The 26,566-nt window shown below is 47.3% G+C and overlaps 9 non-coding genes across 9 annotated transcripts; all 9 read left to right on the forward strand.

Annotated features, from left to right (window-relative positions):
• The first annotated feature begins 2,827 nt into the window (after positions 1 to 2,827).
• On the forward strand, positions 2,828 to 2,942 carry LOC127980859 (U5 spliceosomal RNA). Its single transcript, XR_008159861.1, has one exon. It is a non-coding gene; the product is annotated as a U5 spliceosomal RNA (small nuclear RNA).
• A 1,377-nt stretch (positions 2,943 to 4,319) lies between these two features.
• On the forward strand, positions 4,320 to 4,434 carry LOC127980168 (U5 spliceosomal RNA). Its single transcript, XR_008159206.1, has one exon. It is a non-coding gene; the product is annotated as a U5 spliceosomal RNA (small nuclear RNA).
• Positions 4,435 to 7,490: 3,056 nt separating this feature from the next.
• LOC127980860 (U5 spliceosomal RNA) lies at positions 7,491 to 7,605 on the forward strand. The gene has a single exon (XR_008159862.1). It is a non-coding gene; the product is annotated as a U5 spliceosomal RNA (small nuclear RNA).
• A 3,069-nt stretch (positions 7,606 to 10,674) lies between these two features.
• Positions 10,675 to 10,789, forward strand: LOC127980861 (U5 spliceosomal RNA). The gene has a single exon (XR_008159863.1). It is a non-coding gene; the product is annotated as a U5 spliceosomal RNA (small nuclear RNA).
• A 1,924-nt stretch (positions 10,790 to 12,713) lies between these two features.
• On the forward strand, positions 12,714 to 12,828 carry LOC127980862 (U5 spliceosomal RNA). Its single transcript, XR_008159864.1, has one exon. It is a non-coding gene; the product is annotated as a U5 spliceosomal RNA (small nuclear RNA).
• Positions 12,829 to 14,205: 1,377 nt separating this feature from the next.
• LOC127980863 (U5 spliceosomal RNA) lies at positions 14,206 to 14,320 on the forward strand. Its single transcript, XR_008159865.1, has one exon. It is a non-coding gene; the product is annotated as a U5 spliceosomal RNA (small nuclear RNA).
• A 3,056-nt stretch (positions 14,321 to 17,376) lies between these two features.
• On the forward strand, positions 17,377 to 17,491 carry LOC127980864 (U5 spliceosomal RNA). Its single transcript, XR_008159866.1, has one exon. It is a non-coding gene; the product is annotated as a U5 spliceosomal RNA (small nuclear RNA).
• A 3,066-nt stretch (positions 17,492 to 20,557) lies between these two features.
• Positions 20,558 to 20,672, forward strand: LOC127980865 (U5 spliceosomal RNA). The gene has a single exon (XR_008159867.1). It is a non-coding gene; the product is annotated as a U5 spliceosomal RNA (small nuclear RNA).
• A 1,924-nt stretch (positions 20,673 to 22,596) lies between these two features.
• On the forward strand, positions 22,597 to 22,711 carry LOC127980866 (U5 spliceosomal RNA). Its single transcript, XR_008159868.1, has one exon. It is a non-coding gene; the product is annotated as a U5 spliceosomal RNA (small nuclear RNA).
• Positions 22,712 to 26,566: the final 3,855 nt, after the last annotated feature.

A 26,566-nucleotide genomic window follows, 5' to 3' on the forward strand; every position in this document is an offset into this window, starting at 1 on the left:
ACCAAACATTTTGGATGGATCATTCGGAAGACGAAAAGAACCAGCTCTCCCCGTCGGGGAATCGAACCCCGGTCTTCCGCGTGACAGGCGGAGATACTGTCCACTATACTAACGAGGAGCCGTGCATGCTGCCGTTTCTCCCCCAACTGACGGCACTGCACTGACATAACTAAACAATGCATGGCTTCTTCTGACGCAGACCCAGCCCTAGCACCGTAAAATTTCTGATGGACCCATCATTAGCTGAAGTCGCATAACACTTGGAACACTACCCGTAGCAGGGGTCATTGTTTGGACTCTTTTTTTTTTTTTTTTTTTTTAAATTGCGCTTTAAACAAAAAGTATTGCGTCAATGCAACTGAACAACATTAATTAGGAACACAGTGCGTCAAAAAGCAAAATGACAGTTAAAGGCATTTCGTTATTGAACTCTTTGATGACATCATTCAGCTAAGTTCAGTTTAAATAGTATCTGTGCAATAATTTGCAATCAAGTCAACGATATCGCTGTACATGAAGTGTCCCCAGCTCCGCCTGCCAGAAGCGACAGAGGCAAGAAACCAAAACTCGATCGGTAAAAGGATGGAGAAAAAACCGGGTGAGAAACCAGGCTCAGTCGGGGAGACAGTTCTCCCCTTGTCAGACGAAACCAGTAGATCAGCTCCAGGCTGCAGGAATGTCAGACTGTGCAGAAGAATCATCTGTTTCCTGTGGTCTTGTCCAGGTGGTCTTTACAAGGGATTTGTATCTGCGGCTCATCTAGTTGTCACGGTCTCCGCTGTGTTTCTGGGCCATAGAGGTCCTTTCTAGGTGTTGATCCACCATCTTCTCTGGATACGGACTGGATCCGGGTGACTGAAGCGGATACAGACTGGATCTGGTGGCTACGGTGACCTCGGAATAAGGGATTTCTTTAAAAGACTTTTTTTTTCATATAAGATTTTATCCAACTTTTCAGATAGAGGCATGAGAAAGAGATTGCCTTGATTGGGCTTTTGGTTATTATAGGCACTCTCTGCGTTTGACCACTTCGTGTTTATTTAGCCGGATGGGAAGGCAGCGCTTTCTTGTACGTGACGGGATGCAAATTCTTGAAGGCTCTCTTTAGTGACGGGTCCAAACAAAGATCTCATCTGCTCCTCTAGCCCTATCGGCGACTCGTGCACTTCGAGCCTTCTTAGTGACGGCGCAAGTTGCTGACTGCTGATGCGTTGGTGGTATAGTGGTGAGCATAGCAGCCTTCCAAGCAGTTGGAGAGAGCAGTGCGCATGTCCTTTGGCTCGGGCTGACGTCGAAACAGAACTCCCTCTGTGACCTGTGCCTCCACCCAAAATTTTGGATGGAATAATTTCGGATGGACCCATCATTAGCTGAAGTCGCATAACACTTGCAACACTACCCGTAGCAGGGGTCATTGTTTGGACTCTTTTTTTTTTTTTAATTGCGCTTTAAACAAAAAGTATTGTGTCAATGCAACTGAACAACATTTATTAGGAACACAGTGCGTCAATAAAGCTACTGACTTCCGCCTGCGTTGGTGGTATAGTGGTGAGCATAGCTGCCTTCCAAGCAGTTGACCCGGGTTCGATTCCCGGCCAACGCATGTCCTTTGGCTCGGGCTGACGTCGAAGCAGAACTCCTTCTGTGACCTGCGACTCCAACCAAACATTTTGGATGGATCATTCGGAAGACGAAAAGAACCAGCTCTCCCCGTCGGGGAATCGAACCCCGGTCTTCCGCGTGACAGGCGGAGATACTGTCCACTATACTAACGAGGAGCCGTGCATGCTGCCGTTTCTCCCCCAACTGACGGCACTGCACTGACATAACTAAACAATGCATGGCTTCTTCTGACGCAGACCCAGCCCTAGCACCGTAAAATTTCTGATGGACCCATCATTAGCTGAAGTCGCATAACACTTGGAACACTACCCGTAGCAGGGGTCATTGTTTGGACTCTTTTTTTTTTTTTTTTTTTTTAAATTGCGCTTTAAACAAAAAGTATTGCGTCAATGCAACTGAACAACATCAATTAGGAACACAGTGCGTCAAAAAGCAAAATGACAGTTAAAGGCATTTCGTTATTGAACTCTTTGATGACATCATTCAGCTAAGTTCAGTTTAAATAGTATCTGTGCAATAATTTGCAATCAAGTCAACGATATCGCTGTACATGAAGTGTCCCCAGCTCCGCCTGCCAGAAGCGACAGAGGCAAGAAACCAAAACTCGATCGGTGAAAGGATGGAGAAAAAACCGGGTGAGAAACCAGGCTCAGTCGGGGAGACAGTTCTCCCCTTGTCAGACGAAACCAGTAGATCAGCTCCAGGCTGCAGGAATGTCAGACTGTGCAGAAGAATCATCTGTTTCCTGTGGTCTTGTCCAGGTGGTCTTTACAAGGGATTTGTATCTGCGGCTCATCTAGTTGTCACGGTCTCCGCTGTGTTTCTGGGCCATAGAGGTCCTTTCTAGGTGTTGATCCACCATCTTCTCTGGATACGGACTGGATCCGGGTGACTGAAGCGGATACAGACTGGATCTGGTGGCTACGGTGACCTCGGAATAAGGGATTTCTTTAAAAGACTTTTTTTTTCATATAAGATTTTATCCAACTTTTCAGATAGAGGCATGAGAAAGAGATTGCCTTGATTGGGCTTTTGGTTATTGGTGGACCGAGGGGACTTTTTTGAGTTTTACTCCTCCCTTTTGGAATAGGGGGGGGGGGGTGCTGACGAAACACATGTGGGCAGGCATTGTCACCCTTGATGACCCTTGGCGAGCGTAGTAGTTTAACAGAGGCAGCGCACAGGCCCGAGGGTTTGGAGACACAGCTCGAGTTTCTCTTCATTGTCGCATAAATCTTTCGCCTTTTACTAAAGATTTCCGTGGAGGGGAACTTTTGCGAGTGACCTGTATTTTTGGGTGCTCTGCTCACAGCAGAGCTACATCGAAATGTCAAGAGCAGAATCAGTTTGACCGTCCGGCAGCATGCTGCGAGAGGGCTTGCCACTGGTCATCGTCTGAATAGGCACTCTCTGCGTTTGACCACTTCGTGTTTATTTAGCCGGATGGGAAGGCAGCGCTTTTTTGTACGTGACGGGATGCAAATTCTTGAAGGCTCTCTTTAGTGACGGGTCCAAACAAAGATCTCATCTGCTCCTCTAGCCCTATCGGCGACTCGTGCACTTCGAGCCTTCTTAGTGACGGCGCAAGTTGCTGACTGATGACTGCGTTGGTGGTATAGTGGTGAGCATAGCTGCCTTCCAAGCAGTTGACCCGGATTCGATACCCGGCCAACGCATGTCCTTTGGCTCGGGCTGACGTCGAAGCAGAACTCCCTCTGTGACCTGTGCCTCCACCCAAAACTTTTGGATGGAATAATTTCGGATGGACCCATCATTAGCTGAAGTCGCATAACACTTGCAACACTACCCGTAGCAGGGGTCATTGTTTGGACTCTTTTTTTTTTTTTTTATTGCGCTTTAAACAAAAAGTATTGTGTCAATGCAACTGAACAACATTTATTAGGAACACAGTGCGTCAAAAAGCAAAATGACAGTTAAAGGCATTTCGTTATTGAACTCTTTGATGACATCATTCAGCTAAGTTCAGTTTAAATAGTATCTGTGCAATAATTTGCAATCAAGTCAACGATATCGCTGTACATGAAGTGTCCCCAGCTCCGCCTGCCAGAAGCGACAGAGGCAAGAAACCAAAACTCGATCGGTGAAAGGATGGAGAAAAAACCCGGTGAGAAACCAGGCTCAGTCGGGGAGACAGTTCTCCCATTGTCAGACGAAACAGGTAGATCAGCTCCAGGCTGCAGGAATGTCAGACTGTGCAGAAGAATCATCTGTTTCCTGTGGTCTTGTCCAGGTGGTCTTTACAGGGGATTTGTATCTGCGGCTCATCTAGTTGTCACGGTCTCCGCTGTGTTTCTGGGCCATAGAGGTCCTTTCTAGGTGTTGATCCACCATCTTCTCTGGATACGGACTGGATCCGGGTGACTGAAGCGGATACAGACTGGATCTGGTGGCTACGGTGACCTCGGAATAAGGGATTTCTTTAAAAGACTTTTTTTTTCATATAAGATTTTATCCAACTTTTCAGATAGAGGCATGAGAAAGAGATTGCCTTGATTGGGCTTTTGGTTATTGGTGGACCGAGGGGACTTTTTTGAGTTTTACTCCTCCCTTTTGGAATAGGGGGGGGGGGGGGTGCTGACGAAACACATGTGGGCAGGCATTGTCACCCTTGATGACCCTTGGCGAGCATAGTAGTTTAACAGAGGCAGCGCACAGGCCCGAGGGTTTGGAGACACAGCTCGAGTTTCTCTTCATTGTCGCATAAATCTTTCGCCTTTTACTAAAGATTTCCGTGGAGGGGAACTTTTGCGAGTTGCCTGTATTTTTGGGTGCTCTGCTCACAGCAGAGCTACATCGAAATGTCAAGAGCAGAATCAGTTTGACCGTCCGGCAGCATGCTGCGAGAGGGCTTGCCACTGGTCATCGTCTGAATAGGCACTCTCTGCATTTGACCACTTCGTGTTTATTTAGCCGGATGGGAAGGCAGCGCTTTTTTGTACGTGACGGGATGCAAATTCTTGAAGGCTCTCTTTAGTGACGGGTCCAAACAAAGATCTCATCTGCTCCTCTAGCCCTATCGGCGACTCGTGCACTTCGAGCCTTCTTAGTGACGGCGCAAGTTGCTGACTGATGACTGCGTTGGTGGTATAGTGGTGAGCATAGCTGCCTTCCAAGCAGTTGACCCGGATTCGATACCCGGCCAACGCATTTCCTTTGGCTCGGGCTGACGTCGAAGCAGAACTCCCTCTGTGACCTGTGCCTCCACCCAAAACTTTTGGATGGAATAATTTCGGATGGACCCATCATTAGCTGAAGTCGCATAACACTTGCAACACTACCCGTAGCAGGGGTCATTGTTTGGACTCTTTTTTTTTTTTTTAATTGCGCTTTAAACAAAAAGTATTGTGTCAATGCAACTGAACAACATTTATTAGGAACACAGTGCGTCAAAAAGCAAAATGACAGTTAAAGGCATTTCGTTATTGAACTCTTTGATGACATCATTCAGCTAAGTTCAGTTTAAATAGTATCTGTGCAATAATTTGCAATCAAGTCAACGATATCGCTGTACATGAAGTGTCCCCAGCTCCGCCTGCCAGAAGCGACAGAGGCAAGAAACCAAAACTCGATCGGTGAAAGGATGGAGAAAAAACCCGGTGAGAAACCAGGCTCAGTCGGGGAGACAGTTCTCCCATTGTCAGACGAAACAGGTAGATCAGCTCCAGGCTGCAGGAATGTCAGACTGTGCAGAAGAATCATCTGTTTCCTGTGGTCTTGTCCAGGTGGTCTTTACAGGGGATTTGTATCTGCGGCTCATCTAGTTGTCACGGTCTCCGCTGTGTTTCTGGGCCATAGAGGTCCTTTCTAGGTGTTGATCCACCATCTTCTCTGGATACGGACTGGATCCGGGTAACTGAAGCGGATACAGACTGGATCTGGTGGCTACGGTGACCTCGGAATAAGGGATTTCTTTAAAAGACTTTTTTTTTCATATAAGATTTTATCCAACTTTTCAGATAGAGGCATGAGAAAGAGATTGCCTTGATTGGGCTTTTGGTTATTATAGGCACTCTCTGCGTTTGACCACTTCGTGTTTATTTAGCCGGATGGGAAGGCAGCGCTTTTTTGTACGTGACGGGATGCAAATTCTTGAAGGCTCTCTTTAGTGACGGGTCCAAACAAAGATCTCATCTGCTCCTCTAGCCCTATCGGCGACTCGTGCACTTCGAGCCTTCTTAGTGACGGCGCAAGTTGCTGACTGATGACTGCGTTGGTGGTATAGTGGTGAGCATAGCTGCCTTCCAAGCAGTTGACCCGGATTCAATACCCGGCCAACGCATGTCCTTTGGCTCGGGCTGACGTCGAAGCAGAACTCCCTCTGTGACCTGTGCCTCCACCCAAAACTTTTGGATGGAATAATTTCGGATGGACCCATCATTAGCTGAAGTCGCATAACACTTGCAACACTACCCGTAGCAGGGGTCATTGTTTGGACTCTTTTTTTTTTTTTTTTTTAATTGCGCTTTAAACAAAAAGTATTGTGTCAATGCAACTGAACAACATTTATTAGGAACACAGTGCGTCAATAAAGCTACTGACTTCCGCCTGCGTTGGTGTTATAGTGGTGAGCATAGCTGCCTTCCAAGCAGTTGACCCGGGTTCGATTCCCGGCCAACGCATGTCCTTTGGCTCGGGCTGACGTCGAAGCAGAACTCCTTCTGTGACCTGCGACTCCAACCAAACATTTTGGATGGATCATTCTGAAGACGAAAAGAACCAGCTCTCCCCGTCTGGGAATCGAACCCCGGTCTTCCGCGTGACAGGCGGAGATACTGTCCACTATACTAATGAGGAGCCGTGCATGCTGCCGTTTCTCCCCCAACTGACGGCACTGCACTGACATAACTAAACAATGCATGGCTTCTTCTGACGCAGACCCAGCCCTAGCACCGTAAAATTTCTGATGGACCCATCATTAGCTGAAGTCGCATAACACTTGGAACACTACCCGTAGCAGGGGTCATTGTTTGGACTCTTTTTTTTTTTTTTTTTTTTTTTAAATTGCGCTTTAAACAAAAAGTATTGCGTCAATGCAACTGAACAACATTAATTAAGAACACAGTGCGTCAAAAAGCAAAATGACAGTTAAAGGCATTTCGTTATTGAACTCTTTGATGACATCATTCAGCTAAGTTCAGTTTAAATAGTATCTGTGCAATAATTTGCAATCAAGTCAACGATATCGCTGTACATGAAGTGTCCCCAGCTCCGCCTGCCAGAAGCGACAGAGGCAAGAAACCAAAACTCGATCGGTGAAAGGATGGAGAAAAAACCCGGTGAGAAACCAGGCTCAGTCGGGGAGACAGTTCTCCCATTGTCAGACGAAACAGGTAGATCAGCTCCAGGCTGCAGGAATGTCAGACTGTGCAGAAGAATCATCTGTTTCCTGTGGTCTTGTCCAGGTGGTCTTTACAGGGGATTTGTATCTGCGGCTCATCTAGTTGTCACGGTCTCCGCTGTGTTTCTGGGCCATAGAGGTCCTTTCTAGGTGTTGATCCACCATCTTCTCTGGATACGGACTGGATCCGGGTGACTGAAGCGGATACAGACTGGATCTGGTGGCTACGGTGACCTCGGAATAAGGGATTTCTTTAAAAGACTTTTTTTTTCATATAAGATTTTATCCAACTTTTCAGATAGAGGCATGAGAAAGAGATTGCCTTGATTGGGCTTTTGGTTATTGGTGGACCGAGGGGACTTTTTTGAGTTTTACTCCTCCCTTTTGGAATAGGGGGGGCGGGGGTGCTGACGAAACACATGTGGGCAGGCATTGTCACCCTTGATGACCCTTGGCGAGCGTAGTAGTTTAACAGAGGCAGCGCACAGGCCCGAGGGTTTGGAGACACAGCTCGAGTTTCTCTTCATTGTCGCATAAATCTTTCGCCTTTTACTAAAGATTTCCGTGGAGGGGAACTTTTGCGAGTGACCTGTATTTTTGGGTGCTCTGCTCACAGCAGAGCTACATCGAAATGTCAAGAGCAGAATCAGTTTGACCGTCCGGCAGCATGCTGCGAAAGGGCTTGCCACTGGTCATCGTCTGAATAGGCACTCTCTGCATTTGACCACTTCGTGTTTATTTAGCCGGATGGGAAGGCAGCGCTTTTTGGTACGTGACGGGATGCAAATTCTTGAAGGCTCTCTTTAGTGACGGGTCCAAACAAAGATCTCATCTGCTCCTCTAGCCCTATCGGCGACTCGTGCACTTCGAGCCTTCTTAGTGACGGCGCAAGTTGCTGACTGATGACTGCGTTGGTGGTATAGTGGTGAGCATAGCTGCCTTCCAAGCAGTTGACCCGGATTCGATACCCGGCCAACGCATGTCCTTTGGCTCGGGCTGACGTCGAAGCAGAACTCCCTCTGTGACCTGTGCCTCCACCCAAAACTTTTGGATGGAATAATTTCGGATGGACCCATCATTAGCTGAAGTCGCATAACACTTGCAACACTACCCGTAGCAGGGGTCATTGTTTGGACTCTTTTTTTTTTTTTTAATTGCGCTTTAAACAAAAAGTATTGTGTCAATGCAACTGAACAACATTTATTAGGAACACAGTGCGTCAAAAAGCAAAATGACAGTTAAAGGCATTTCGTTATTGAACTCTTTGATGACATCATTCAGCTAAGTTCAGTTTAAATAGTATCTGTGCAATAATTTGCAATCAAGTCAACGATATCGCTGTACATGAAGTGTCCCCAGCTCCGCCTGCCAGAAGCGACAGAGGCAAGAAACCAAAACTCGATCGGTGAAAGGATGGAGAAAAAACCCGGTGAGAAACCAGGCTCAGTCGGGGAGACAGTTCTCCCATTGTCAGACGAAACAGGTAGATCAGCTCCAGGCTGCAGGAATGTCAGACTGTGCAGAAGAATCATCTGTTTCCTGTGGTCTTGTCCAGGTGGTCTTTACAGGGGATTTGTATCTGCGGCTCATCTAGTTGTCACGGTCTCCGCTGTGTTTCTGGGCCATAGAGGTCCTTTCTAGGTGTTGATCCACCATCTTCTCTGGATACGGACTGGATCCGGGTGACTGAAGCGGATACAGACTGGATCTGGTGGCTACGGTGACCTCGGAATAAGGGATTTCTTTAAAAGACTTTTTTTTTCATATAAGATTTTATCCAACTTTTCAGATAGAGGCATGAGAAAGAGATTGCCTTGATTGGGCTTTTGGTTATTATAGGCACTCTCTGCGTTTGACCACTTCGTGTTTATTTAGCCGGATGGGAAGGCAGCGCTTTCTTGTACGTGACGGGATGCAAATTCTTGAAGGCTCTCTTTAGTGACGGGTCCAAACAAAGATCTCATCTGCTCCTCTAGCCCTATCGGCGACTCGTGCACTTCGAGCCTTCTTAGTGACGGCGCAAGTTGCTGACTGCTGACTGCGTTGGTGGTATAGTGGTGAGCATAGCTGCCTTCCAAGCAGTTGACCCGGATTCGATTCCCGGCCAATGCATATCCTTTGGCTCGGGCTGACGTCGAAGCAGAACTCCCTCTGTGACCTGTGCCTCCACCCAAAACTTTTGGATGGAATAATTTCGGATGGACCCATCATTAGCTGAAGTCGCATAACACTTGCAACACTACCGGTAGCAGGGGTCATTGTTTGGACTCTTTTTTTTTTTTTTTTTTTTTTTTAATTGCGCTTTAAACAAAAAGTATTGTGTCAATGCAACTGAACAACATTTATTAGGAACACAGTGCGTCAATAAAGCTACTGACTTCCGCCTGCGTTGGTGGTATAGTGGTGAGCATAGCTGCCTTCCAAGCAGTTGACCCGGGTTCGATTCCCGGCCAACGCATGTCCTTTGGCTCGGGCTGACGTCGAAGCAGAACTCCTTCTGTGACCTGCGACTCCAACCAAACATTTTGGATGGATCATTCGGAAGACGAAAAGAACCAGCTCTCCCCGTCGGGGAATCGAACCCCGGTCTTCCGCGTGACAGGCGGAGATACTGTCCACTATACTAACGAGGAGCCGTGCATGCTGCCGTTTCTCCCCCAACTGACGGCACTGCACTGACATAACTAAACAATGCATGGCTTCTTCTGACGCAGACCCAGCCCTAGCACCGTAAAATTTCTGATGGACCCATCATTAGCTGAAGTCGCATAACACTTGGAACACTACCCGTAGCAGGGGTCATTGTTTGGACTCTTTTTTTTTTTTTTTTTTTTTTTTAAATTGCGCTTTAAACAGAAAGTATTGCGTCAATGCAACTGAACAACATTAATTAGGAACACAGTGCGTCAAAAAGCAAAATGACAGTTAAAGGCATTTCGTTATTGAACTCTTTGATGACATCATTCAGCTAAGTTCAGTTTAAATAGTATCTGTGCAATAATTTGCAATCAAGTCAACGATATCGCTGTACATGAAGTGTCCCCAGCTCCGCCTGCCAGAAGCGACAGAGGGAAGAAACCAAAACTCGATCGGTGAAAGGATGGAGAAAAAACCCGGTGAGAAACCAGGCTCAGTCGGGGAGACAGTTCTCCCCTTGTCAGACGAAACCAGTAGATCAGCTCCAGGCTGCAGGAATGTCAGACTGTGCAGAAGAATCATCTGTTTCCTGTGGTCTTGTCCAGGTGGTCTTTACAAGGGATTTGTATCTGCGGCTCATCTAGTTGTCACGGTCTCCGCTGTGTTTCTGGGCCATAGAGGTCCTTTCTAGGTGTTGATCCACCATCTTCTCTGGATACGGACTGGATCCGGGTGACTGAAGCGGATACAGACTGGATCTGGTGGCTACGGTGACCTCGGAATAAGGGATTTCTTTAAAAGACTTTTTTTTTCATATAAGATTTTATCCAACTTTTCAGATAGAGGCATGAGAAAGAGATTGCCTTGATTGGGCTTTTGGTTATTGGTGGACCGAGGGGACTTTTTTGAGTTTTACTCCTCCCTTTTGGAATAGGGGGGGGGGGGGGGGGGGTGCTGACGAAACACATGTGGGCAGGCATTGTCACCCTTGATGACCCTTGGCGAGCGTAGTAGTTTAACAGAGGCAGCGCACAGGCCCGAGGGTTCGGAGACACAGCTCGAGTTTCTCTTCATTGTCGCATAAATCTTTCGCCTTTTACTAAAGATTTCCGTGGAGGGGAACTTTTGCGAGTGACCTGTATTTTTGGGTGCTCTGCTCACAGCAGAGCTACATCGAAATGTCAAGAGCAGAATCAGTTTGACTGTCCGGCAGCATGCTGCGAGAGGGCTTGCCACTGGTTATCGTCTGAATAGGCACTCTGTGCGTTTGACCACTTCGTGTTTATTTAGCCGGATGGGAAGGCAGCGCTTTTTTGTACGTGACGGGATGCAAATTCTTGAAGGCTCTCTTTAGTGACGGGTCCAAACAAAGATCTCATCTGCTCCTCTAGCCCTATCGGCGACTCGTGCACTTCGAGCCTTCTTAGTGACGGCGCAAGTTGCTGACTGATGACTGCGTTGGTGGTATAGTGGTGAGCATAGCTGCCTTCCAAGCAGTTGACCCGGATTCAATACCCGGCCAACGCATGTCCTTTGGCTCGGGCTGACGTCGAAGCAGAACTCCCTCTGTGACCTGTGCCTCCACCCAAAACTTTTGGATGGAATAATTTCGGATGGACCCATCATTAGCTGAAGTCGCATAACACTTGCAACACTACCCGTAGCAGGGGTCATTGTTTGGACTCTTTTTTTTTTTTTTTTTTAATTGCGCTTTAAACAAAAAGTATTGTGTCAATGCAACTGAACAACATTTATTAGGAACACAGTGCGTCAATAAAGCTACTGACTTCCGCCTGCGTTGGTGTTATAGTGGTGAGCATAGCTGCCTTCCAAGCAGTTGACCCGGGTTCGATTCCCGGCCAACGCATGTCCTTTGGCTCGGGCTGACGTCGAAGCAGAACTCCTTCTGTGACCTGCGACTCCAACCAAACATTTTGGATGGATCATTCTGAAGACGAAAAGAACCAGCTCTCCCCGTCTGGGAATCGAACCCCGGTCTTCCGCGTGACAGGCGGAGATACTGTCCACTATACTAATGAGGAGCCGTGCATGCTGCCGTTTCTCCCCCAACTGACGGCACTGCACTGACATAACTAAACAATGCATGGCTTCTTCTGACGCAGACCCAGCCCTAGCACCGTAAAATTTCTGATGGACCCATCATTAGCTGAAGTCGCATAACACTTGGAACACTACCCGTAGCAGGGGTCATTGTTTGGACTCTTTTTTTTTTTTTTTTTTTTTTTAAATTGCGCTTTAAACAAAAAGTATTGCGTCAATGCAACTGAACAACATTAATTAAGAACACAGTGCGTCAAAAAGCAAAATGACAGTTAAAGGCATTTCGTTATTGAACTCTTTGATGACATCATTCAGCTAAGTTCAGTTTAAATAGTATCTGTGCAATAATTTGCAATCAAGTCAACGATATCGCTGTACATGAAGTGTCCCCAGCTCCGCCTGCCAGAAGCGACAGAGGCAAGAAACCAAAACTCGATCGGTGAAAGGATGGAGAAAAAACCCGGTGAGAAACCAGGCTCAGTCGGGGAGACAGTTCTCCCATTGTCAGACGAAACAGGTAGATCAGCTCCAGGCTGCAGGAATGTCAGACTGTGCAGAAGAATCATCTGTTTCCTGTGGTCTTGTCCAGGTGGTCTTTACAAGGGATTTGTATCTGCGGCTCATCTAGTTGTCACGGTCTCCGCTGTGTTTCTGGGCCATAGAGGTCCTTTCTAGGTGTTGATCCACCATCTTCTCTGGATACGGACTGGATCCGGGTGACTGAAGCGGATACAGACTGGATCTGGTGGCTACGGTGACCTCGGAATAAGGGATTTCTTTAAAAGACTTTTTTTTTCATATAAGATTTTATCCAACTTTTCAGATAGAGGCATGAGAAAGAGATTGCCTTGATTGGGCTTTTGGTTATTGGTGGACCGAGGGGACTTTTTTGAGTTTTACTCCTCCCTTTTGGAATAGGGGGGGGGGGGGTGCTGACGAAACACATGTGGGCAGGCATTGTCACCCTTGATGACCCTTGGCGAGCGTAGTAGTTTAACAGAGGCAGCGCACAGGCCCGAGGGTTTGGAGACACAGCTCGAGTTTCTCTTCATTGTCGCATAAATCTTTCGCCTTTTACTAAAGATTTCCGTGGAGGGGAACTTTTGCGAGTGACCTGTATTTTTGGGTGCTCTGCTCACAGCAGAGCTACATCGAAATGTCAAGAGCAGAATCAGTTTGACCGTCCGGCAGCATGCTGCGAGAGGGCTTGCCACTGGTCATCGTCTGAATAGGCACTCTCTGCGTTTGACCACTTCGTGTTTATTTAGCCGGATGGGAAGGCAGCGCTTTTTTGTACGTGACGGGATGCAAATTCTTGAAGGCTCTCTTTAGTGACGGGTCCAAACAAAGATCTCATCTGCTCCTCTAGCCCTATCGGCGACTCGTGCACTTCGAGCCTTCTTAGTGACGGCGCAAGTTGCTGACTGATGACTGCGTTGGTGGTATAGTGGTGAGCATAGCTGCCTTCCAAGCAGTTGACCCGGATTCGATACCCGGCCAACGCATGTCCTTTGGCTCGGGCTGACGTCGAAGCAGAACTCCCTCTGTGACCTGTGCCTCCACCCAAAACTTTTGGATGGAATAATTTCGGATGGACCCATCATTAGCTGAAGTCGCATAACACTTGCAACACTACCCGTAGCAGGGGTCATTGTTTGGACTCTTTTTTTTTTTTTTTATTGCGCTTTAAACAAAAAGTATTGTGTCAATGCAACTGAACAACATTTATTAGGAACACAGTGCGTCAAAAAGCAAAATGACAGTTAAAGGCATTTCGTTATTGAACTCTTTGATGACATCATTCAGCTAAGTTCAGTTTAAATAGTATCTGTGCAATAATTTGCAATCAAGTCAACGATATCGCTGTACATGAAGTGTCCCCAGCTCCGCCTGCCAGAAGCGACAGAGGCAAGAAACCAAAACTCGATCGGTGAAAGGATGGAGAAAAAACCCGGTGAGAAACCAGGCTCAGTCGGGGAGACAGTTCTCCCATTGTCAGACGAAACAGGTAGATCAGCTCCAGGCTGCAGGAATGTCAGACTGTGCAGAAGAATCATCTGTTTCCTGTGGTCTTGTCCAGGTGGTCTTTACAGGGGATTTGTATCTGCGGCTCATCTAGTTGTCACGGTCTCCGCTGTGTTTCTGGGCCATAGAGGTCCTTTCTAGGTGTTGATCCACCATCTTCTCTGGATACGGACTGGATCCGGGTGACTGAAGCGGATACAGACTGGATCTGGTGGCTACGGTGACCTCGGAATAAGGGATTTCTTTAAAAGACTTTTTTTTTCATATAAGATTTTATCCAACTTTTCAGATAGAGGCATGAGAAAGAGATTGCCTTGATTGGGCTTTTGGTTATTGGTGGACCGAGGGGACTTTTTTGAGTTTTACTCCTCCCTTTTGGAATAGGGGGGGGGGGGGGTGCTGACGAAACACATGTGGGCAGGCATTGTCACCCTTGATGACCCTTGGCGAGCATAGTAGTTTAACAGAGGCAGCGCACAGGCCCGAGGGTTTGGAGACACAGCTCGAGTTTCTCTTCATTGTCGCATAAATCTTTCGCCTTTTACTAAAGATTTCCGTGGAGGGGAACTTTTGCGAGTGACCTGTATTTTTGGGTGCTCTGCTCACAGCAGAGCTACATCGAAATGTCAAGAGCAGAATCAGTTTGACCGTCCGGCAGCATGCTGCGAGAGGGCTTGCCACTGGTCATCGTCTGAATAGGCACTCTCTGCATTTGACCACTTCGTGTTTATTTAGCCGGATGGGAAGGCAGCGCTTTTTTGTACGTGACGGGATGCAAATTCTTGAAGGCTCTCTTTAGTGACGGGTCCAAACAAAGATCTCATCTGCTCCTCTAGCCCTATCGGCGACTCGTGCACTTCGAGCCTTCTTAGTGACGGCGCAAGTTGCTGACTGATGACTGCGTTGGTGGTATAGTGGTGAGCATAGCTGCCTTCCAAGCAGTTGACCCGGATTCGATACCCGGCCAACGCATTTCCTTTGGCTCGGGCTGACGTCGAAGCAGAACTCCCTCTGTGACCTGTGCCTCCACCCAAAACTTTTGGATGGAATAATTTCGGATGGACCCATCATTAGCTGAAGTCGCATAACACTTGCAACACTACCCGTAGCAGGGGTCATTGTTTGGACTCTTTTTTTTTTTTTTAATTGCGCTTTAAACAAAAAGTATTGTGTCAATGCAACTGAACAACATTTATTAGGAACACAGTGCGTCAAAAAGCAAAATGACAGTTAAAGGCATTTCGTTATTGAACTCTTTGATGACATCATTCAGCTAAGTTCAGTTTAAATAGTATCTGTGCAATAATTTGCAATCAAGTCAACGATATCGCTGTACATGAAGTGTCCCCAGCTCCGCCTGCCAGAAGCGACAGAGGCAAGAAACCAAAACTCGATCGGTGAAAGGATGGAGAAAAAACCCGGTGAGAAACCAGGCTCAGTCGGGGAGACAGTTCTCCCATTGTCAGACGAAACAGGTAGATCAGCTCCAGGCTGCAGGAATGTCAGACTGTGCAGAAGAATCATCTGTTTCCTGTGGTCTTGTCCAGGTGGTCTTTACAGGGGATTTGTATCTGCGGCTCATCTAGTTGTCACGGTCTCCGCTGTGTTTCTGGGCCATAGAGGTCCTTTCTAGGTGTTGATCCACCATCTTCTCTGGATACGGACTGGATCCGGGTGACTGAAGCGGATACAGACTGGATCTGGTGGCTACGGTGACCTCGGAATAAGGGATTTCTTTAAAAGACTTTTTTTTTCATATAAGATTTTATCCAACTTTTCAGATAGAGGCATGAGAAAGAGATTGCCTTGATTGGGCTTTTGGTTATTATAGGCACTCTCTGCGTTTGACCACTTCGTGTTTATTTAGCCGGATGGGAAGGCAGCGCTTTTTTGTACGTGACGGGATGCAAATTCTTGAAGGCTCTCTTTAGTGACGGGTCCAAACAAAGATCTCATCTGCTCCTCTAGCCCTATCGGCGACTCGTGCACTTCGAGCCTTCTTAGTGACGGCGCAAGTTGCTGACTGATGACTGCGTTGGTGGTATAGTGGTGAGCATAGCTGCCTTCCAAGCAGTTGACCCGGATTCAATACCCGGCCAACGCATGTCCTTTGGCTCGGGCTGACGTCGAAGCAGAACTCCCTCTGTGACCTGTGCCTCCACCCAAAACTTTTGGATGGAATAATTTCGGATGGACCCATCATTAGCTGAAGTCGCATAACACTTGCAACACTACCCGTAGCAGGGGTCATTGTTTGGACTCTTTTTTTTTTTTTTTTTTAATTGCGCTTTAAACAAAAAGTATTGTGTCAATGCAACTGAACAACATTTATTAGGAACACAGTGCGTCAATAAAGCTACTGACTTCCGCCTGCGTTGGTGTTATAGTGGTGAGCATAGCTGCCTTCCAAGCAGTTGACCCGGGTTCGATTCCCGGCCAACGCATGTCCTTTGGCTCGGGCTGACGTCGAAGCAGAACTCCTTCTGTGACCTGCGACTCCAACCAAACATTTTGGATGGATCATTCTGAAGACGAAAAGAACCAGCTCTCCCCGTCTGGGAATCGAACCCCGGTCTTCCGCGTGACAGGCGGAGATACTGTCCACTATACTAATGAGGAGCCGTGCATGCTGCCGTTTCTCCCCCAACTGACGGCACTGCACTGACATAACTAAACAATGCATGGCTTCTTCTGACGCAGACCCAGCCCTAGCACCGTAAAATTTCTGATGGACCCATCATTAGCTGAAGTCGCATAACACTTGGAACACTACCCGTAGCAGGGGTCATTGTTTGGACTCTTTTTTTTTTTTTTTTTTTTTTTAAATTGCGCTTTAAACAAAAAGTATTGCGTCAATGCAACTGAACAACATTAATTAAGAACACAGTGCGTCAAAAAGCAAAATGACAGTTAAAGGCATTTCGTTATTGAACTCTTTGATGACATCATTCAGCTAAGTTCAGTTTAAATAGTATCTGTGCAATAATTTGCAATCAAGTCAACGATATCGCTGTACATGAAGTGTCCCCAGCTCCGCCTGCCAGAAGCGACAGAGGCAACAAACCAAAACTCGATCGGTGAAAGGATGGAGAAAAAACCCGGTGAGAAACCAGGCTCAGTCGGGGAGACAGTTCTCCCATTGTCAGACGAAACAGGTAGATCAGCTCCAGGCTGCAGGAATGTCAGACTGTGCAGAAGAATCATCTGTTTCCTGTGGTCTTGTCCAGGTGGTCTTTACAGGGGATTTGTATCTGCGGCTCATCTAGTTGTCACGGTCTCCGCTGTGTTTCTGGGCCATAGAGGTCCTTTCTAGGTGTTGATCCACCATCTTCTCTGGATACGGACTGGATCCGGGTGACTGAAGCGGATACAGACTGGATCTGGTGGCTACGGTGACCTCGGAATAAGGGATTTCTTTAAAAGACTTTTTTTTTCATATAAGATTTTATCCAACTTTTCAGATAGAGGCATGAGAAAGAGATTGCCTTGATTGGGCTTTTGGTTATTGGTGGACCGAGGGGACTTTTTTGAGTTTTACTCCTCCCTTTTGGAATAGGGGGGGCGGGGGTGCTGACGAAACACATGTGGGCAGGCATTGTCACCCTTGATGACCCTTGGCGAGCGTAGTAGTTTAACAGAGGCAGCGCACAGGCCCGAGGGTTTGGAGACACAGCTCGAGTTTCTCTTCATTGTCGCATAAATCTTTCGCCTTTTACTAAAGATTTCCGTGGAGGGGAACTTTTGCGAGTGACCTGTATTTTTGGGTGCTCTGCTCACAGCAGAGCTACATCGAAATGTCAAGAGCAGAATCAGTTTGACCGTCCGGCAGCATGCTGCGAAAGGGCTTGCCACTGGTCATCGTCTGAATAGGCACTCTCTGCATTTGACCACTTCGTGTTTATTTAGCCGGATGGGAAGGCAGCGCTTTTTGGTACGTGACGGGATGCAAATTCTTGAAGGCTCTCTTTAGTGACGGGTCCAAACAAAGATCTCATCTGCTCCTCTAGCCCTATCGGCGACTCGTGCACTTCGAGCCTTCTTAGTGACGGCGCAAGTTGCTGACTGATGACTGCGTTGGTGGTATAGTGGTGAGCATAGCTGCCTTCCAAGCAGTTGACCCGGATTCAATACCCGGCCAACGCATGTCCTTTGGCTCGGGCTGACGTCGAAGCAGAACTCCCTCTGTGACCTGTGCCTCCACCCAAAACTTTTGGATGGAATAATTTCGGATGGACCCATCATTAGCTGAAGTCGCATAACACTTGCAACACTACCCGTAGCAGGGGTCATTGTTTGGACTCTTTTTTTTTTTTTTAATTGCGCTTTAAACAAAAAGTATTGTGTCAATGCAACTGAACAACATTTATTAGGAACACAGTGCGTCAAAAAGCAAAATGACAGTTAAAGGCATTTCGTTATTGAACTCTTTGATGACATCATTCAGCTAAGTTCAGTTTAAATAGTATCTGTGCAATAATTTGCAATCAAGTCAACGATATCGCTGTACATGAAGTGTCCCCAGCTCCGCCTGCCAGAAGCGACAGAGGCAAGAAACCAAAACTCGATCGGTGAAAGGATGGAGAAAAAACCCGGTGAGAAACCAGGCTCAGTCGGGGAGACAGTTCTCCCATTGTCAGACGAAACAGGTAGATCAGCTCCAGGCTGCAGGAATGTCAGACTGTGCAGAAGAATCATCTGTTTCCTGTGGTCTTGTCCAGGTGGTCTTTACAGGGGATTTGTATCTGCGGCTCATCTAGTTGTCACGGTCTCCGCTGTGTTTCTGGGCCATAGAGGTCCTTTCTAGGTGTTGATCCACCATCTTCTCTGGATACGGACTGGATCCGGGTGACTGAAGCGGATACAGACTGGATCTGGTGGCTACGGTGACCTCGGAATAAGGGATTTCTTTAAAAGACTTTTTTTTTCATATAAGATTTTATCCAACTTTTCAGATAGAGGCATGAGAAAGAGATTGCCTTGATTGGGCTTTTGGTTATTATAGGCACTCTCTGCGTTTGACCACTTCGTGTTTATTTAGCCGGATGGGAAGGCAGCGCTTTCTTGTACGTGACGGGATGCAAATTCTTGAAGGCTCTCTTTAGTGACGGGTCCAAACAAAGATCTCATCTGCTCCTCTAGCCCTATCGGCGACTCGTGCACTTCGAGCCTTCTTAGTGACGGCGCAAGTTGCTGACTGCTGACTGCGTTGGTGGTATAGTGGTGAGCATAGCTGCCTTCCAAGCAGTTGACCCGGATTCGATTCCCGGCCAATGCATATCCTTTGGCTCGGGCTGACGTCGAAGCAGAACTCCCTCTGTGACCTGTGCCTCCACCCAAAACTTTTGGATGGAATAATTTCGGATGGACCCATCATTAGCTGAAGTCGCATAACACTTGCAACACTACCGGTAGCAGGGGTCATTGTTTGGACTCTTTTTTTTTTTTTTTTCTTTTTTTAATTGCGCTTTAAACAAAAAGTATTGTGTCAATGCAACTGAACAACATTTATTAGGAACACAGTGCGTCAATAAAGCTACTGACTTCCGACTGCGTTGGTGGTATAGTGGTGAGCATAGCTGCCTTCCAAGCAGTTGACCCGGGTTCGATTCCCGGCCAACGCATGTCCTTTGGCTCGGGCTGACGTCGAAGCAGAACTCCTTCTGTGACCTGCGACTCCAACCAAACATTTTGGATGGATCATTCGGAAGACGAAAAGAACCAGCTCTCCCCGTCGGGGAATCGAACCCCGGTCTTCCGCGTGACAGGCGGAGATACTGTCCACTATACTAACGAGGAGCCGTGCATGCTGCCGTTTCTCCCCCAACTGACGGCACTGCACTGACATAACTAAACAATGCATGGCTTCTTCTGACGCAGACCCAGCCCTAGCACCGTAAAATTTCTGATGGACCCATCATTAGCTGAAGTCGCATAACACTTGGAACACTACCCGTAGCAGGGGTCATTGTTTGGACTCTTTTTTTTTTTTTTTTTTTTTTTTAAATTGCGCTTTAAACAGAAAGTATTGCGTCAATGCAACTGAACAACATTAATTAGGAACACAGTGCGTCAAAAAGCAAAATGACAGTTAAAGGCATTTCGTTATTGAACTCTTTGATGACATCATTCAGCTAAGTTCAGTTTAAATAGTATCTGTGCAATAATTTGCAATCAAGTCAACGATATCGCTGTACATGAAGTGTCCCCAGCTCCGCCTGCCAGAAGCGACAGAGGGAAGAAACCAAAACTCGATCGGTGAAAGGATGGAGAAAAAACCCGGTGAGAAACCAGGCTCAGTCGGGGAGACAGTTCTCCCCTTGTCAGACGAAACCAGTAGATCAGCTCCAGGCTGCAGGAATGTCAGACTGTGCAGAAGAATCATCTGTTTCCTGTGGTCTTGTCCAGGTGGTCTTTACAAGGGATTTGTATCTGCGGCTCATCTAGTTGTCACGGTCTCCGCTGTGTTTCTGGGCCATAGAGGTCCTTTCTAGGTGTTGATCCACCATCTTCTCTGGATACGGACTGGATCCGGGTGACTGAAGCGGATACAGACTGGATCTGGTGGCTACGGTGACCTCGGAATAAGGGATTTCTTTAAAAGACTTTTTTTTTCATATAAGATTTTATCCAACTTTTCAGATAGAGGCATGAGAAAGAGATTGCCTTGATTGGGCTTTTGGTTATTGGTGGACCGAGGGGACTTTTTTGAGTTTTACTCCTCCCTTTTGGAATAGGGGGGGGGGGGGGGGTGCTGACGAAACACATGTGGGCAGGCATTGTCACCCTTGATGACCCTTGGCGAGCGTAGTAGTTTAACAGAGGCAGCGCACAGGCCCGAGGGTTCGGAGACACAGCTCGAGTTTCTCTTCATTGTCGCATAAATCTTTCGCCTTTTACTAAAGATTTCCGTGGAGGGGAACTTTTGCGAGTGACCTGTATTTTTGGGTGCTCTGCTCACAGCAGAGCTACATCGAAATGTCAAGAGCAGAATCAGTTTGACTGTCCGGCAGCATGCTGCGAGAGGGCTTGCCACTGGTTATCGTCTGAATAGGCACTCTGTGCGTTTGACCACTTCGTGTTTATTTAGCCGGATGGGAAGGCAGCGCTTTTTTGTACGTGACGGGATGCAAATTCTTGAAGGCTCTCTTTAGTGACGGGTCCAAACAAAGATCTCATCTGCTCCTCTAGCCCTATCGGCGACTCGTGCACTTCGAGCCTTCTTAGTGACGGCGCAAGTTGCTGACTGATGACTGCGTTGGTGGTATAGTGGTGAGCATAGCTGCCTTCCAAGCAGTTGACCCGGATTCAATACCCGGCCAACGCATGTCCTTTGGCTCGGGCTGACGTCGAAGCAGAACTCCCTCTGTGACCTGTGCCTCCACCCAAAACTTTTGGATGGAATAATTTCGGATGGACCCATCATTAGCTGAAGTCGCATAACACTTGCAACACTACCCGTAGCAGGGGTCATTGTTTGGACTCTTTTTTTTTTTTTTTTTTAATTGCGCTTTAAACAAAAAGTATTGTGTCAATGCAACTGAACAACATTTATTAGGAACACAGTGCGTCAATAAAGCTACTGACTTCCGCCTGCGTTGGTGTTATAGTGGTGAGCATAGCTGCCTTCCAAGCAGTTGACCCGGGTTCGATTCCCGGCCAACGCATGTCCTTTGGCTCGGGCTGACGTCGAAGCAGAACTCCTTCTGTGACCTGCGACTCCAACCAAACATTTTGGATGGATCATTCTGAAGACGAAAAGAACCAGCTCTCCCCGTCTGGGAATCGAACCCCGGTCTTCCGCGTGACAGGCGGAGATACTGTCCACTATACTAATGAGGAGCCGTGCATGCTGCCGTTTCTCCCCCAACTGACGGCACTGCACTGACATAACTAAACAATGCATGGCTTCTTCTGACGCAGACCCAGCCCTAGCACCGTAAAATTTCTGATGGACCCATCATTAGCTGAAGTCGCATAACACTTGGAACACTACCCGTAGCAGGGGTCATTGTTTGGACTCTTTTTTTTTTTTTTTTTTTTTTTAAATTGCGCTTTAAACAAAAAGTATTGCGTCAATGCAACTGAACAACATTAATTAAGAACACAGTGCGTCAAAAAGCAAAATGACAGTTAAAGGCATTTCGTTATTGAACTCTTTGATGACATCATTCAGCTAAGTTCAGTTTAAATAGTATCTGTGCAATAATTTGCAATCAAGTCAACGATATCGCTGTACATGAAGTGTCCCCAGCTCCGCCTGCCAGAAGCGACAGAGGCAAGAAACCAAAACTCGATCGGTGAAAGGATGGAGAAAAAACCCGGTGAGAAACCAGGCTCAGTCGGGGAGACAGTTCTCCCATTGTCAGACGAAACAGGTAGATCAGCTCCAGGCTGCAGGAATGTCAGACTGTGCAGAAGAATCATCTGTTTCCTGTGGTCTTGTCCAGGTGGTCTTTACAGGGGATTTGTATCTGCGGCTCATCTAGTTGTCACGGTCTCCGCTGTGTTTCTGGGCCATAGAGGTCCTTTCTAGGTGTTGATCCACCATCTTCTCTGGATACGGACTGGATCCGGGTGACTGAAGCGGATACAGACTGGATCTGGTGGCTACGGTGACCTCGGAATAAGGGATTTCTTTAAAAGACTTTTTTTTTCATATAAGATTTTATCCAACTTTTCAGATAGAGGCATGAGAAAGAGATTGCCTTGATTGGGCTTTTGGTTATTGGTGGACCGAGGGGACTTTTTTGAGTTTTACTCCTCCCTTTTGGAATGGGGGGGGGGGGGGTGCTGACGAAACACATGTGGGCAGGCATTGTCACCCTTGATGACCCTTGGCGAGCGTAGTAGTTTAACAGAGGCAGCGCACAGGCCCGAGGGTTTGGAGACACAGCTCGAGTTTCTCTTCATTGTCGCATAAATCTTTCGCCTTTTACTAAAGATTTCCGTGGAGGGGAACTTTTGCGAGTGACCTGTATTTTTGGGTGCTCTGCTCACAGCAGAGCTACATCGAAATGTCAAGAGCAGAATCAGTTTGACCGTCCGGCAGCATGCTGCGAGAGGGCTTGCCACTGGTCATCGTCTGAATAGGCACTCTCTGCGTTTGACCACTTCGTGTTTATTTAGCCGGATGGGAAGGCAGCGCTTTTTTGTACGTGACGGGATGCAAATTCTTGAAGGCTCTCTTTAGTGACGGGTCCAAACAAAGATCTCATCTGCTCCTCTAGCCCTATCGGCGACTCGTGCACTTCGAGCCTTCTTAGTGACGGCGCAAGTTGCTGACTGCTGACTGCGTTGGTGGTATAGTGGTGAGCATAGCTGCCTTCCAAGCAGTTGACCCGGATTCGATTCCCGGCCAACGCATATCCTTTGGCTCGGGCTGACGTCGAAGCAGAACTCCCTCTGTGACCTGTGCCTCCACCCAAAACTTTTGGATGGAATAATTTCGGATGGACCCATCATTAGCTGAAGTCGCATAACACTTGCAACACTACCGGTAGCAGGGGTCATTGTTTGGACTCTTTTTTTTTTTTTTTTTTTTTTTAATTGCGCTTTAAACAAAAAGTATTGTGTCAATGCAACTGAACAACATTTATTAGGAACACAGTGCGTCAATAAAGCTACTGACTTCCGCCTGCGTTGGTGGTATAGTGGTGAGCATAGCTGCCTTCCAAGCAGTTGACCCGGGTTCGATTCCCGGCCAACGCATGTCCTTTGGCTCGGGCTGACGTCGAAGCAGAACTCCTTCTGTGACCTGCGACTCCAACCAAACATTTTGGATGGATCATTCGGAAGACGAAAAGAACCAGCTCTCCCCGTCGGGGAATCGAACCCCGGTCTTCCGCGTGACAGGCGGAGATACTGTCCACTATACTAACGAGGAGCCGTGCATGCTGCCGTTTCTCCCCCAACTGACGGCACTGCACTGACATAACTAAACAATGCATGGCTTCTTCTGACGCAGACCCAGCCCTAGCACCGTAAAATTTCTGATGGACCCATCATTAGCTGAAGTCGCATAACACTTGGAACACTACCCGTAGCAGGGGTCATTGTTTGGACTCTTTTTTTTTTTTTTTTTTTTTAAATTGCGCTTTAAACAAAAAGTATTGCGTCAATGCAACTGAACAACATTAATTAGGAACACAGTGCGTCAAAAAGCAAAATGACAGTTAAAGGCATTTCGTTATTGAACTCTTTGATGACATCATTCAGCTAAGTTCAGTTTAAATAGTATCTGTGCAATAATTTGCAATCAAGTCAACGATATCGCTGTACATGAAGTGTCCCCAGCTCCGCCTGCCAGAAGCGACAGAGGCAAGAAACCAAAACTCGATCGGTGAAAGGATGGAGAAAAAACCGGGTGAGAAACCAGGCTCAGTCGGGGAGACAGTTCTCCCCTTGTCAGACGAAACCAGTAGATCAGCTCCAGGCTGCAGGAATGTCAGACTGTGCAGAAGAATCATCTGTTTCCTGTGGTCTTGTCCAGGTGGTCTTTACAAGGGATTTGTATCTGCGGCTCATCTAGTTGTCACGGTCTCCGCTGTGTTTCTGGGCCATAGAGGTCCTTTCTAGGTGTTGATCCACCATCTTCTCTGGATACGGACTGGATCCGGGTGTCTGAAGCGGATACAGACTGGATCTGGTGGCTACGGTGACCTCGGAATAAGGGATTTCTTTAAAAGACTTTTTTTTTCATATAAGATTTTATCCAACTTTTCAGATAGAGGCATGAGAAAGAGATTGCCTTGATTGGGCTTTTGGTTATTATAGGCACTCTCTGCGTTTGACCACTTCGTGTTTATTTAGCCGGATGGGAAGGCAGCGCTTTCTTGTACGTGACGGGATGCAAATTCTTGAAGGCTCTCTTTAGTGACGGGTCCAAACAAAGATCTCATCTGCTCCTCTAGCCCTATCGGCGACTCGTGCACTTCGAGCCTTCTTAGTGACGGCGCAAGTTGCTGACTGCTGACTGCGTTGGTGGTATAGTGGTGAGCATAGCTGCCTTCCAAGCAGTTGACCCGGATTCGATTCCCGGCCAACGCATATCCTTTGGCTCGGGCTGACGTCGAAGCAGAACTCCCTCTGTGACCTGTGCCTCCACCCAAAACTTTTGGATGGAATAATTTCGGATGGACCCATCATTAGCTGAAGTCGCATAACACTTGCAACACTACCGGTAGCAGGGGTCATTGTTTGGACTCTTTTTTTTTTTTTTTTTTTTTTTAATTGCGCTTTAAACAAAAAGTATTGTGTCAATGCAACTGAACAACATTTATTAGGAACACAGTGCGTCAATAAAGCTACTGACTTCCGCCTGCGTTGGTGGTATAGTGGTGAGCATAGCTGCCTTCCAAGCAGTTGACCCGGGTTCGATTCCCGGCCAACGCATGTCCTTTGGCTCGGGCTGACGTCGAAGCAGAACTCCTTCTGTGACCTGCGACTCCAACCAAACATTTTGGATGGATCATTCGGAAGACGAAAAGAACCAGCTCTCCCCGTCGGGGAATCGAACCCCGGTCTTCCGCGTGACAGGCGGAGATACTGTCCACTATACTAACGAGGAGCCGTGCATGCTGCCGTTTCTCCCCCAACTGACGGCACTGCACTGACATAACTAAACAATGCATGGCTTCTTCTGACGCAGACCCAGCCCTAGCACCGTAAAATTTCTGATGGACCCATCATTAGCTGAAGTCGCATAACACTTGGAACACTACCCGTAGCAGGGGTCATTGTTTGGACTCTTTTTTTTTTTTTTTTTTTTTAAATTGCGCTTTAAACAAAAAGTATTGCGTCAATGCAACTGAACAACATTAATTAGGAACACAGTGCGTCAAAAAGCAAAATGACAGTTAAAGGCATTTCGTTATTGAACTCTTTGATGACATCATTCAGCTAAGTTCAGTTTAAATAGTATCTGTGCAATAATTTGCAATCAAGTCAACGATATCGCTGTACATGAAGTGTCCCCAGCTCCGCCTGCCAGAAGCGACAGAGGCAAGAAACCAAAACTCGATCGGTGAAAGGATGGAGAAAAAACCGGGTGAGAAACCAGGCTCAGTCGGGGAGACAGTTCTCCCCTTGTCAGACGAAACCAGTAGATCAGCTCCAGGCTGCAGGAATGTCAGACTGTGCAGAAGAATCATCTGTTTCCTGTGGTCTTGTCCAGGTGGTCTTTACAAGGGATTTGTATCTGCGGCTCATCTAGTTGTCACGGTCTCCGCTGTGTTTCTGGGCCATAGAGGTCCTTTCTAGGTGTTGATCCACCATCTTCTCTGGATACGGACTGGATCCGGGTGTCTGAAGCGGATACAGACTGGATCTGGTGGCTACGGTGACCTCGGAATAAGGGATTTCTTTAAAAGACTTTTTTTTTCATATAAGATTTTATCCAACTTTTCAGATAGAGGCATGAGAAAGAGATTGCCTTGATTGGGCTTTTGGTTATTATAGGCACTCTCTGCGTTTGACCACTTCGTGTTTATTTAGCCGGATGGGAAGGCAGCGCTTTCTTGTACGTGACGGGATGCAAATTCTTGAAGGCTCTCTTTAGTGACGGGTCCAAACAAAGATCTCATCTGCTCCTCTAGCCCTATCGGCGACTCGTGCACTTCGAGCCTTCTTAGTGACGGCGCAAGTTGCTGACTGCTGACTGCGTTGGTGGTATAGTGGTGAGCATAGCTGCCTTCCAAGCAGTTGGAGAGAGCAGTGCGCATGTCCTTTGGCTCGGGCTGACGTCGAAGCAGAACTCCCTCTGTGACCTGTGCCTCCACCCAAAATTTTGGATGGAATAATTTCGGATGGACCCATCATTAGCTGAAGTCGCATAACACTTGCAACACTACCCGTAGCAGGGGT

Source organism: Carassius gibelio, chromosome B19, assembly GCF_023724105.1.
Source record: "Carassius gibelio isolate Cgi1373 ecotype wild population from Czech Republic chromosome B19, carGib1.2-hapl.c, whole genome shotgun sequence".
In the NCBI taxonomy this organism is placed as follows: Eukaryota; Metazoa; Chordata; class Actinopteri; order Cypriniformes; family Cyprinidae; genus Carassius; species Carassius gibelio.